Source organism: Toxorhynchites rutilus, chromosome 3 (assembly GCF_029784135.1).
Source record: "Toxorhynchites rutilus septentrionalis strain SRP chromosome 3, ASM2978413v1, whole genome shotgun sequence".
Taxonomy (NCBI): Eukaryota; Metazoa; Arthropoda; class Insecta; order Diptera; family Culicidae; genus Toxorhynchites; species Toxorhynchites rutilus.
Window position 1 is genome coordinate 26,195,697 of NC_073746.1, and position 14,725 is coordinate 26,210,421.

At 40.8% G+C, this 14,725-nt stretch overlaps 1 long non-coding RNA gene across 1 annotated transcript; it reads left to right on the forward strand.

Moving 5' to 3' along the window:
• The first annotated feature begins 10,909 nt into the window (after positions 1-10,909).
• LOC129779037 (uncharacterized) lies at positions 10,910-13,076 on the forward strand. The gene is made up of 6 exons (XR_008743552.1): positions 10,910-11,194; positions 11,586-11,899; positions 11,976-12,209; positions 12,264-12,464; positions 12,525-12,747; positions 12,810-13,076. It is a non-coding gene; the product is annotated as an uncharacterized LOC129779037 (long non-coding RNA).
• The last annotated feature ends 1,649 nt before the right edge of the window (positions 13,077-14,725 follow it).

Genomic DNA, 14,725 nt, shown 5'->3' on the forward strand with positions numbered 1-14,725 from the left:
AGGAAAATAGATTTCTCTTAATACCTTTAGAAATTTCTTTGAATTTTTGTTCGGGGTAACCAGCCTGTCCAACTCTTTTCGTCATTATTGGTGAAACGTTAATACCGGCGATTCCCTTGTTGAATAGCTCAATGTTGTACGCTCGGGAATACTCTGGTATATTGCTGTTTTGGGAATCTTGCGAAGATGCTGAAACGACTGAAACTATTGATGGTACTTCTTCTAAAGTATTTCCTACTGCTGTACTGATTTGCTCCTCAGTGTTACACTGCTTTGGTTTGGAAGAGTATACAGATAAACGGTATGATCCGCTAATTTTTAAAGATGTATCTAAAAGGATATTGCATCCCATTGACTTAAGTTTCTCAATCATTGACACGGCTAAGAAACGTTTTTCACATGAACATTTCTTACCGTTTTTCGGAAACGGTCTACAACACGAAAAAAAATTTTGTAGTCCATTGTGGTATACTGTTATTTACTCTATAAGGAAGATTGTTCGACTGATGTACGATGTTTGAATATGCGTAACTTTATATACATTATAGAGGTACCTTAAAGGTACCTGACTTTATATACCTGTGCAGAGGTAGCTTAGAGATACCTGACTTCAGGTATAATCTAGGCATAACGTAAACAAGTTAATTATATTTGTACCCATAACGTCCGGTTGAATCAACAAGGTGGATTTGTTGTTGGGATTTCAATTCTACCGTTCGTGTTTTGATTGTGTAACACGAATAATATGTTGAAAGTTTGTATTAAGATAAAAAAAGATTTTTTAATATCGCTACGTTTTGTGTTAACCCACATGTCTTCAAATGTTTTTCAACGTAACTCCTAAACATATATTTTTACCATAATGATGTCTTTGGAAAAGTTGTTGGAAATTATAAGCAAATTCATAAAATTTCATGAACATGACGGTATAACACGACAAACATATTAAAAGGGAATATTTACTTTAAAAAAGATCATAAATTAGAAATATGTTTCAAAATATCCCGAGAATGGCTACATGTAGAAGGAGATTTATAATAACCTTTTTTGTTTTAAATCACATCAGGAATCATAATTTGTGGCTAAACATGATTGTTAACATAAAAAAAATTCGATGTTCCACAAAGTTCGTCAAAAATAGTTTTACCATCTTGGGCCCATTTTTCAAATTTTCTACATGACTTCTATTTCATATGAAAAAGTTTAAAAAAAAAATTAAGAAATACGTATTTTGGATATTGGAAATCAAAGTTTTTTTGTAAATAAAAAAAAAGAGTACTAATTTTTTTTCTCAGTGTATATTTTTTTCATGTTTAGACATCAATACGCTATAACTATTTCGGTACGACTCATAGATTTTTAGATATAAATTATCATAGATTTCTCCTACTAAAATCGATACGCCCTTTTCAAAAGTTACGCTTGAGTCAAAAAATTCCCAATTGCTGTGAAAAACTCATATTTCCTCCAACCCGAACGGAATACAAACTTTCATTCGAATCAAAAATACATGTTTTTCAAATCTGCATTTTTTGGACGATTTCATTTGGAATTGCACATCAGTGAATCATGAGTTAACTGTAAATATTTTGTTCTTTAGATACGGTATAAAAAGTGTTTGGAATCATTTTTAAAAGACGGTCATGTACCAGGTACAAACAGACCCGTAGAATTAAGAATTCTGTTGGAACCAACACGGTACTCAGAAATCTGATGTCTGGAGACTGAATTTAAAAATTAAGAAAAATGTAGAGAGCATAAAATTTTAATCCGGAAAATGTTGAACTGAAGTCAAGATCTTAGATTCAAAATTACCAGACGTAAGTAAGGTTTCAAATTTTTCCGATGGAGTATTCATTCAAACTGGTTACTCACACTAGATCATCGCAAATCGTAGCACTAGGTAAAATAACAACATTGGCAAAGGATCGCTGCTACTTGTCGATGAACGATGTTACTCCATAAAAACATACTTTCAACCTGTAATCGGTTTTCCATTAGCCAGCGACAGATATGGTCTCGAAATTGTGCATGCAGTCATCACATTTTTTTTCAGATCTAAACAGCCAATCATCGTTCCCGCGGCTCCCCCCAGGGCATTCGATCGCGATCAATCGCTCATGTTCGATGGATGATGGCTTATGTTGTTGGTGGTTTATTTTTTCACTGCGTCACGCACTATTATGATACATGAAGAGAGTCCGTGGCGGTTCTCACTTTCTTTTCGGCGGTCGGTTGGGAACCCGGACTATTGGAAGCACAATACGACAAAAGACAGAGGGCGCTGTTATTAGCAAAAATACCTATTATCTTACATAAGTCACTTTGCTAATCACACGGCCGTCTAATTTTGGGTCCCCCCTCGGGAGCGAGTACGGATGTCGGATTGCCGACGGGCAGTCTGAAAGCATAAATGCTTTCAATTTCATGCGACCTCGCAAACTGTGCGCGGTTCGGTTGGCTGCTTTCTTTTTCGGCGGGGACCCATTTCAATTTTTTTTTTGCAGGAGCCTTCGGGGCTGTAGAATTTCGATCGACCCGAGCTCCGAGGGAAGGGATTAATTATAGTTTATTAGACAGAAAGAAAAAAGACCCAACGGATATTGATACGGTTAAAACTTCTGGCCCAGAGGGGCGGCCGGTGGCTATTAATTTTCGCGCATAGGTCATCTTCTGGCCCCCGGGGGTGACCAATTTTCGCTTTTAACCGAAATAAATAACGTTTGCGAGCGAATTGGGAGATCGCTTGGTGCTGTTGTCGGGAGGACCGTGTGTTGATCGGGACAGGAAACCAAGGTCGTAATTAGTGACAGCCTATCGCCTAAACGCATTTTCAGATTGGAGCGTGGCCTTTTCCTCACGAAACACACTGATTTGAAACCTGTGGGCGTGTTCGGGTTGCTTTCAAGCAAGCAAAAAAAAAGGCGACCGTTTGCCAGTAATTAAAATAACATGTTCTACGGGTTGACCTTTCGGGCCGCTCGAAAAGCACCAAACACCAGCTTCTCGTGAGGGCAGAAACCGATACGCTTGTGGGGCTAACAGGAAAACAAATATTTTCCTTGCACAGCTGAGCGAATGGCGGGTTTCGAAAAATTGCACTGCGATTCGTTTCGCTAGGGAGCGCTTGTTGGAGAAGTACGACCGTTCAAGTGCTTGTTGTGGAACAAAGTTTAAATTTATCAGCAGATAGAATTGGAGTCTGCAAAAAAAAAACAAGAGCAGGAATTGGTCTACATGGCAGTGAACAGCACAGGGATGACATGGTTGATGTTTTTTTTCTACAGTTCCTAAAACCCACTGTGAATCGATACTCAACACTTCAGAACAGAATATGCATTCATTAATTGATCACACCATTAACGTTGTCACCATGAACATACAGAAACTAGTTTAAATACATATTGCATTATAATAACAAATGTAAACTATCGCATATTGAATGTTTGGTGCACAGCGCCATACCACACCCAACCGGGGAGAGATGATTGCGCGCGACGACTCCGCCAAGAACCGCCGGGGGACTGTAATACCCAATGGTCGCGATAATCACGCGACTCGACGACTACTCTACCGGTAGAGCAATTAGTTCAATTTAAATATTAATTCTACGTTCATTACCCGCGTGGTTTCGAACTTGCTCTTCACGTCTCCACCCTGTTGATGCAGAAAAAAACAAACAATCAACCGCTGGCTACCACCCGATCTGGAAATGACTTAGACACTACCTGGAGTCTGTGTGAGAGTGTTAATTTGCTATAGCTATTCAGTTTCTTTTCTTATAAGCCACTGTTGAAAAGCGCTGAAAAGTGTGCTGATTAGAAGTTGAACGCGTTCTGCGATTCAAGATTTGGCGTGACTTCAACGCCGTCGTTGTATTGTAACTACGAGGTGAATCGACGCTGAGGTGACTGCAAGGAAAAAGCACATCGACGTGACTACGGTGTCTTGGACACTCTCCAAACTGGCTTGCCGTGGAGGACCTGGGCGATGTATTTATGTATACATGTGGTGCAGTTTCATCGTTCTCGAGCACTGTTGCCCCTTTCCTGGCGCGGACCAGGGTGTGGTCCATTTTCGTGCTGCAACCCAGCGTCTGAGTCTGAGTTTTAGCTGATGTTGTTGTTATTGTTGGCGTCGTCGCCATCATCGTCATTACGATGCAGCTCAGCTTTGCGCATTTATAACGGGATTCAAGGTTGCTGTAATCAGTCTATCGCGCCACACGGAGGAAGAACGGATGAAAAGTGAATGGTATATCAAATTGATGGTAGAATGTTCTTCTGAAGTGCTTATAGTGCCTATGTTTGAAATTATGGAGAGATCTTTCGTGTTTATTTTTCTTTGTTTCTAATGAATTGTGGAATAATTCAATTATTCAGAGAAGAGATATTGTGGTTTCCAATCTCAACTACATGGCAGTTGATTCCTTAAATCATGTTCAATTATGTACTTAACTGATTAAAACGATTCTATTCTGAGATTGGTTTCAGTTGTAGTTGAACCTCTTCAGGTTACGCTTAACGACAGATTCCTGCTTCAATAATTCCTGAATTAAGTTAATCTGATTTATCCACTTTGGCTGTGCGAAAGATGACTTTAAGTTCGCGTTCCCCTAACATGGGTGAACCTATTTTCCAGTACGTTTCAGGGAAACTTCATGCGATCCTCACGAATTATGGAAAGTTAAAAGTTCTTCGTTATTTTAACATATTACCTATGGGAAATCGTATTGTTATTATAAATTGTAAGGGAGCATCCAAATCGATTGATGCAATATATCACGAATCTCTCATGAAATGACTGGACTCAAAATTGGACTATTTAGTGACGCGACTGATATTTGTTTTTTTTATTTGTGCTCCCTAGATATTCCCTAAAACGTTATCCTACGTCAAAACATATGATTGCAAGCATGGTGTATTCGATAAACGTATCGAGCTTATTGATTTCTATGTAACATGGTTGGTAAATGACTGGACTAAGCGTACCATCGGTACTTCGCGTACCTGCAGGCATAAAATAGACCCCATTCGTGGTCCTTAGCTTCCTGTCCAGTAACTCCTATCCCTACCTCCCCGTGGTGCCGGCTGGGGTACGAGTAGCCATAGTGAAGATCGGGTAACCAACTCCGGTGGGATCTTGATCGTATGCTGACAGGGAAGGGGGCCTATCCGAGCGTCTGTTCACCATGGAAGTGCGGCTCAAAACAGCGTCTGATCCCCATGTTAGGGGCGGCTAATCACTGTCTTCGTGCCAGCGGGGACTCTAAAAAGAGCTGTACACGACGGTCCTCCGGCGAGACAGGGGGTTGGTGCAGGCCCTGCAAGCCATCTGTAAAAATAAAACGCACAGGAAAATTCACAAAGAAATTCGAGGCAGGACAATCGGACTAGACCCACGCAAAGAACACGGACTAGAGATTGGAAACTCGGAACATGGAACTGCAAGTCTCTCAATTTTCTTGCGAGTACCCGAATTCTTTCGGAAATATTGAGAGCCCGCAATTTCAACATCGTAGCGCTGCAGGAGGTGTGCTGGAAAGGTTCGATGGTGCGATCGTTCCATGGTGGATATACCATCTATCAGAGCTGCGGCAACACACACGAGCTGGGTGAAGCTAAGGAGGCCATTGCTTTCATCGTGATGGGAGAGATGCAAAAACGGGTGATTGGTTGGTGGCCGATCAATGAAAGAATGTGCAGATTGAGGATGAGAGGCCACTTCTTCAATATCAGCATTATCAACGTCCAAAGCCTCCATCTAGCTAACACCGATGACGATAAAGAAGAATTCTACGCGCAGCTAGAGCGTGAATACGATCGCTGTCCAAAACACGACATCAAAATCGTCATCGGTGATTTGAACGCTCAGGTCGGCCAGGAGGAGGAATTCAGACCGGTAATTGGTAGGTTCAGCGCCCATCAGCGAACCAACGAAAACGGCCTAAGACTTATCGACTTCGCTGACTCCAAGAACATGGCCATATGTAGCACCTTCTTCCAGCACAGCCTCCAATACCGTTACACCTGGAGATCACCACAGCAAACAGAAACACAAATTGACCACGTTTTGATCGACGGTCGGCACTTCTCGGATATCATCGACGTCAGAACCTTTGTGGCGCTAACATCGATTCAGACCACTACCTGGTGATGGTCAAACTGCGTTCTAAACTTCTTCTTCTTGAATGGCATTAACGTTCCCTGTGAAACTTTTGCCGTCTCAACGTATGCATTAACTAGCGTCATTTATAAATACTTAGTTGAGATTTCTTAAGCCAAATAACACGCCTTCAATGCATTCCGAGGGGCCAGCTCTAGAATACGCGTGACCTCGGTGCAAGTCGAAGGAAATTTCTCTGAAGAAAAATCCCCCGGCCAGAACTAAACTGTCAGTCGTCAATAACATAAGACACCAGCGCTCACCACGGTATCACCTACGACGACTACAGGAGCCGAACGTTGCTGCAACATACTCGCAGCGTCTGGAAACTGCGTTACCGGGGGTAGACGAACTGGATGCTGTTCCCCTCGATGAATGCTGGAACTCCTTAAAATCAGCTTAAAATACCCGATGACGGTCTCTGCTGTGCTGCTAACAGCAGAGACCGTCATCGGGTATGAACAACGAGGACAACGGAACGAATGGTTTGACGACGAGTGCCGAGCGCTCCTGAACGAGAAGGATGCAGCACGCGCAGTCATGCTGCAACGAGCGACTCGACAAAACGTGGAACAATACAGACTGAAACGAAGGCAGCAAACACATCTCTTTCGGGAAAAAAGCGCCGCCTGGAAGAGAAAGAGTGTGAGGAGATGGAGCTGCTTTATCGTTCTAGAGAATCGCGGAAGTTCTTCAAGAAACTAAACGCCTCGCACAAAGGCTTTGTGCCGCGGGCCGAAATGTGCAGAAACAAGGAAGGAGGCATCTTGACGAACGAACGCGAGGTGATCGAAAGGTGGAGGCAGCACTACGATGAACACCTGAACAGCGCGCAGACAGGAGACCTAGACAGCGTTGAGGAGGACTACACCGGTGCAATGAACAACGACGACGTACCACCCCCGACGATGGGTGAAGTTAAGGAGGTCATTAATCAGCTCAAGAACCACAAAGCAGCTGGTTAGGATAGCCTCGTAGCGGAGCTCTTCAAGGGAGGTCCGAGAAAACTTATAGAGTGTATGCACCGGTTGATAGTCAGGATTTGGGACACAGAACAGCTACCGGAGGAGTGGAAGGACGGGGTAATCTGCCCCATCTATAAAAAAGGCGACAAGTTGGATTGTGGGAACTATCGTGCCATCACAATCCTGAATGGTGCCTACAAAATTTTGTCTCAGATCCTCTTCCGCCGCCTATCGCCAATAGTAAGTAGATTTGTGGGAAGTTATCAGGCCGGATTCATGCCCGGTTGCTCGACGACGGACCAGATTTTTACACTGCGGCAGATCCTCCAAAAGTGCCGCGAGTATCAGGTCCCTACACACCACATCTTCGTCGACTTCAAGGCCGCATATGATACAATCGACCGACGACAGCTATGGAGGATCATGGACGAACACGGCTTTCCCCGAAAGCTGACAAGACTGATTCAGGCAACGATGAACGGTGTGCGGTGCAGTGTGCGGATCTCAGGTGAGCTGCCGGAATCATTTGAGACTCACAGGGGACACAGGCGACAAGGCGATGGACTCTCCTGTCTGCTCTTCAACGTGGCGCTGGAAGGTGTTATGCGGAGAGCGGGCTTCAACATGCGGGGCACGATTTTCAACAAGTCTAGTCAGTTTATTTGCTTCGCCGACGACGTGGACATAATCGGAAGAACACATGCGATGGTAGCCGACTTGTATACCCGACTGAAACACGAAGCAGGGCTGATTGGGCTTGGGATCAATGCGTCTAAGACTAAATACATGCTAGCAGGAGGGACTGATCGCAACAGAGTTCTTCTTGGTAGTAGTGTTGTGATCGACGGCGACGAGCTCGAGGTGGTGGAGGAATTTGTCTACCTTGACTCGTTGATAACAACTGACAACAACAACAGCCGTGAAATTCGAAGACGCATTGTCAATGGAAGTCGTGCCTACTACGGGCTCCGCAAATCCTTGAGGTCCAACAAACTCCGACCCCGTACGAAGTGTACCATGTACAAATCCCTAATTCGACCGGTTGTTCTCTATGGGCACGAAGCATGGACGATGCTTGAAGAGGACTCACAAGCGCTTGGAGTTTTCGAACGCCGAGTGCTCAGAACAATATACGGTGGTGTACAGCAAAGCGGAGTATGGAGAAGGAGAATGAACCACGAACTGGCGCAACTCTACGGCGAACCCAGCATTCAGAAAGTCGCCAAGGCTGGACGAGTGCGATGGGCAGGGCATGTTGCAAGATTGCCGGACAGCAGCCCTGCAAAGATGGTGTTCGCATCGAATCCGGTAGGAACAAGAAGGAGAGGAACCCAGCGAGCGAGGTGGTTGGACCAGGTGGAGCAGGACTTGGCAAGAATCGGTGTTCTCCAATCGGGAGTTGGAGAACTGCAGAGCCATGGATCGGGATTATTGGCGAAAAATTGTGAAGAAGATCTAATCTCTCAATGGGTTGTAGTATCATTATAAATAAATAAATAAATAAAAAATGTAACATGAGAATCAATATTAACCACTTTCTCCGTAACTTACCACGATATAGATCAGATTTATGTTGATTGAACTGAACTGGAAATGAAAGAATGTATGAATAATACGTATCGATGGTTCTATTAGATATTTTCAATCCTTAAAACAACTTCAACGCAAAATGGATTTTCACGACAGCATTTTTGGAATTCACATTCGCTGCGATTTAGTAACCGATGACCCATACTTCTGCATATTTTCGCTTTAGATCCAACATTAGGAAGCAGGACATCACGCTACATATGAATGCCAAAAAGAATGACTCTCATTCAGACTGATTCGGATGGCCCCGATGGCTTTACGGGATATTGGAGAGATTTGCGGAAGGAACCAATGTACTTCTCAACACGGAACTTTGGTGGAGGATCTTTGATGGTCTGGATCGGATTTTGCGCGAAAGGTAAGCTCAACCTAGCATTAACATCTTGCAAAATGAGTTCGCCAGACTATATAGAGTTCTTGGAAAACGGCCTGATTCCATTCAAAGCGAAGTATCGTCGCCAAAAATTCGTGTTTCAGCAAGATAATGCCAGGATACACACAAATTCAGTGACAAAATCCTGGTTTGGTCAAAAGCATGCCCAACCGGATTTTCCAGGTGATCGAGCGTGGCGGAAGACCAACTGGCTACTGAAATGCAGAAATTTGTCAATCCATTGAGTAATACAACGTTCCACACCTTAAAACAGCCGGTGCGTTTATAGAAAGTGGAACCCGGTTTTTTATGAAATAAGCACAAATCATGAATTCTTGCTTACACAATATTGGTTTTTAAATACATCTCTTTTTAAATAAAATAAATGAAACTGGTCAATTTTTTCCTGGTCCTTGAGATCTTTGAAAATCGGAGGTGCGTTTATAGAAAGTGGGAATAGTGTATAATCGAGTCTGTATATAATCGAGTCCGACCTGTACATATTACATATGGGATATAGAATAGTTATTTTCCATTCATAATTTTCATCTCGAAAATCTGTTCAGTTACATTTTGTAAAACATCCGAAAACTAACCATATATATTTTTATTTTCTAATTTTGTAACTGTCAGTCCCAGTGAATCAGCGCTTTCCTCACAAAAAGCTCAACGTCGGCCCCCTAAGAACTAGAGATGGGCAAAACAGTTCACTTTGATGAACGGTTCACTCATTAACCGTTCATCTAAGTGAATCAGTTCTTTTGAACCGTTCTTTCGCTCTTTCGTTCAGCGGTATTAAGAACAACACCAATAGATAGCTATAATTTGATATCGTTGGATTGGATAGTGTACGTATGGGATTTATATTTTTGAAATTTAGTGGGGAAAGATAAGCTGCTTCTTCTTTAAAAGTCGCAAACTGTATGTGAAAATATGTTTATCGGTCAATAAAAGTTTATGTAATAATTTGATGCGCGCAAAATATGTGCAATTTTTCATATTCTCTTTTTGGACAACACACAGGTTCCATGTAAGATCATATTTCATAATGTTCATTCAGGGGAAAAAATCAGCAGCGATTTTCACTAACAAACAATCACGATAACACGTACACGCAATAGGCCAAACAATGAATTGAGAGCAACGAAAATAATTTGCCCTCACTATAAGACTTTATGTTTACCTAATCCATGAATCGCTCCAGCTTCCCCCAGATTTTTTTTCTGATAATCGGGAAATATGAATGTTACGCGGAATTGAAAGAATACATGAAATTGAAAATATATAGTTTTGCTTTCAAAACTACGAAAATCTACTTTAATTTTTAACCCAAAATTGAGTATACATTAACAAAATAAACCCTGCGTTAGATGCATTTTGCTCATAAATGACAATATCATTTTATTTTCCTTACAAGCATTCTCGTTATATTTATCCATTCCGTCCAGCGCAAATCAGTTCAGCTGCACTAGTTCGTTCGCAAACAGTTCGCCCGCATACACTTCGTTCTCAAACAGTTCGTTCCCAAACAGTTCAATCTCAATCAGTTCTTTCCCATACAGTTCACTCGCAAACAGTTCGTTCACAAACAGTTCACTCTCCATCAGTTCACTCTCAAACAGTTCACTCGCAAACCGTTCTTTCGGAATCAGTTCGTTCACAAACCGTTCGCTCGCAATCAGTTCGTGGGGAGAACTACCGTTCTTTGGAAAAGAACGACCGTTCGTTCACTCTTTTCGGCGAACTAGTTCTTTCGTACCGTTCGTGAACGGTTTGCCCATCTCTACTAAGAACCGACGCTGGGCTCAACGTGTTCAATCGCAGAAGTTACTCTCTCCTCGCTCATTGCCCGTACACTAGAAGAAAACATTCGTAACCAGAGCTACCAAATCTTTAGTAAACGAAACATTGGAAGAATGTACAAACTTTTAGTAAATATTACCAAAACTTCGTAAAGCAAATGTCAGATGCAATATACATCCTTACGAAAGATCGGTACATTTTACTTGATAACGTTAGTAGTTTGTTGTCATATTTGAGCAACTGTGAAGTGCACAGATAGCAGTCGTTATTTCTATTGTGGAAGCGATGCAATTCGAAGGTAAGCTTTTTGATCATCCTTACATAATTGAAAACATATAAGAATCACATTCTTCTTAATGCGTCTGAAAGCAATGAAGATTTGATTCGATGTATTGAATGTGGCAAACATTTCATCATAGTTAACCTCTCTTCTTTCTTTCAGACTAGCGGCCCAATTCTATATTTTAATAAGTTTACCGCAAAGTCATTGGAATAGCTTTGCTGTTGCACTCAGACTCTCGCAACAACGCAGACGCACACACTCTCTCACACAAAAAACGCATCGCAGCTGCTCACTGCTCACTCTCTCACTATGTTTGTGTTTACGTCAAGAATACGAACATTTACGACCGTTTACGACTGTTCACGACGACCGCGCTTTATTTTTTAGCGATTTTATTTATAGTAAGATTTTGTGCATCGAACTGTTTCGTAAACAAAAAGGGTTGCTCAATTTCCATTTGTTCTGAAGCTGTTCCCAGAGAAGCTTGGCCGTAATGTTGCTTTGAACCCCAGTTAGAATATGGACAACAAATACACTGTAGATATTATAGAATGATCACAGCTCAGGATGGGATGCAACAATTAATTTGTGTATCTTGATGCAAAACATGGCGAACTACTTTGAGTAGGAAACCAAGTGGAAGTGGATCCGGAGAACATTTATTTACCGAAGCGATGCAACGAAGCTAAACATGATATATAACAAATCATCAAGCTAGAGGTAAATCTGGATGAATTCAGCAACTTGGAGGTCAAACTTTCGAAGTGTGTTTTCTTGATGGTTCTACTCGCTACAGGAAAGACGCTGCTTGCACGAGTCCTTATTGAGGAAAGAGGTGTTTCATTTTTCATACCAGTGAACCAGAATTGGCTGGATGTTCGAAGTGTCAGGTATTTGTCTAATATCTTTAATTGTTGCTTCAAGACGGATGTATGATATTCCAAAATGACCAACCGGTTCCTCCCGGGAATCGATGGCTCCTAGCAGAACGATATTAAGCAGCTATTAATGAAATAGTCAATGTGTTAAGGTAAGCAAATCGTATGCTTCATGCAATAGACTTATTTTAATCGTCCATTTACAGAGCCGATATTGATGGAGCAGAAGTGGTTACGATAAATAATTTGGAGAAAGCTTGATATAAGGTTATAACGAGATATACGAGATAAAGGGATCGCACAATCATGTCATGCGGGCCATCGCTGGACCATACCGCGAAAATTAATCAGGAGGAAGGCTATCAAGTAACCAATCCGTACCTGTGGTTCAAAGTATAATCCAAAATGTAAGTATAACTTTAAATATACAAAATCTAGCTAGTGAATCGACATAGAATCTCCAACAGTTGATAATACGAAGGAATTGAATTATGGACATCACATTAACGCAATGTTATTGTCGTTAAATCTATGAGGGAGATAACGATCGAAGCAGTCGAAGAGGTGTGTCCCATAAAACAATGCAATATATATGAAAATAATTGAAGAAATGAGTAGCAAATTTCCGAAGACTACGCGAATCCCTTCGCCTATCGATTATGAAACTACCGGCATATAAGCATAAACCAGGTTACATTTCTAACGTAGATTTCAATGAGACCAAATCACTTTTTTTTTAATTTTACTTCTAGGTTTGGACGGATTGGACCATTGGATTGGATTGGATTCGCACCACTCGTTGCACAAATGCTGCGCAGTCCAATTTTTGCACTAAACAAACTTTTCAGACAGCACCTGCAACAAAAATTCAACACAGATGTCCCATCTGAATCTACCAATCACTCAGCAGTAAAATCCTTCGAGCGTGAAAACTAATCCACTCTCAAATTATGACTCCAAAGGAAAGAAGAGTCTCGGACCGCCGCCATCCAGTACATTCGCATTAAGTTTTTTTAGGTTAAACAATGACATTTTGTATGTTCAAAATTTATTTGATGGAAATAAATCAATAAAACAAGCTTTTTTCATCGCCATTATTACAAAAACTGAAAATACAACAAAAACAATACGGGTGTAACCCGATATAAATAAATAATGCTTTCAGGCCAACGTTGGATCGATTTCGAGCCGACATTGGATCGATTTCGAGCCGACATTCTCCTACATATTTTGACATTAATATTTACTAATGTTTACGCGTATAATGTACGATTAGTATGGTAGAAAATGACTAACGGATTGGTACTATTTACTGAAAGATTAGTAATATGTACTTATAATTCCTCTCAGTGTACAACGAACGCTGCGTTTGATTCGTGTATCACGTAGATGTCAGTGAATGTGAACGAAATTGCAATATTATTCCATTCTTGTATGTGTATTAGGATTGGGCGATCTTGGATCGATTTTCAGAAGATCGATCTTTTCCATTCCGATTTTCGATTTTTTGGATCGATTCTTTGTACCCAAAAAAATTGTAAAGATCGATCTTTTTCTTTCGATCTTTTCGATCTTAGAGTTTTTTTTTCAATGTACATCGATTGTTATCTCACTACCTGATAAATTTTATAAACATAATGTCAACATTTGGATAGCTTTCGAGGATGTCAAATTAGTGATAGTGAATAGGATTGAACTATCTTGTATCGATATTTAAAAGATCGATCTTTTTCTCTCCGATTTACGATTTTTCGGATCGGTTCTTTCTACTACCAATCCATTGATTCTCACCAAAATACACAAATTTCATAAACATTGGATCCTTTTCAAGGTTGTCAAATTAGTGGTCGTAAATTTAGGAGAAGCAATTTTGTAAGTTTGGTTATTATAAAACAATTGGTGAAAAGTTATATTTACACCATCACATTCACTAGGCTGACAGTGAACGTTGTGACGAGATGGAATGGTGACATCAGGTCCAGCTGAAGCGTTCTTTTCTAGAACTGGGACTACGATTTCTACTACATGCCAGGTGTGTAATACGATTGGATTCAACCGGATTATTATCAGCAGAGTACTGGATGAACATCAGATGTTGAATTTCTGATAATAATTTTCAATTAATTTATTTGATTAAATAATTCCATGACGATTCAAGATGAATGCTCTAGAAAATACATTTTTCTGGGCTTTTAAGTTTTTGTGACCTTTATTCTGAGAATCAAAATGAAATGCCTTTGATGTTTGAATAGAAATGTGAAATTTTTATTTCATGTCCAAAGAAAAGACAATATTTATGTAGAACAAGTAAATAAATTGGAAAAAAGGCAATCGATTTTTCAAAGATCGATTCAGCAAAGATCGATTCTTTGGTATCGATTCAAGCAGTGAATTGATCCCTGCGCCGTTTAGAAAATCGATCCATCAAGATCGATCTTTTTCTAAAAATCGCCCAATCCTAATGTGTATATGGAAATTATTGTACCGTCGATGGGGGTGAAATTGGGTCAAAAATGGAGAAAGTTACTATTAGTAATATGTTGACAAATATTGCGAATATTCTTGTAAGCTGTGAGCCGTTTAAAAGGAGATATATTTCCACAACTTCCAATGCACACTACTTAACTGTAGTACAAATAGTTATTATTTAATATTTTATCAAAGTTTG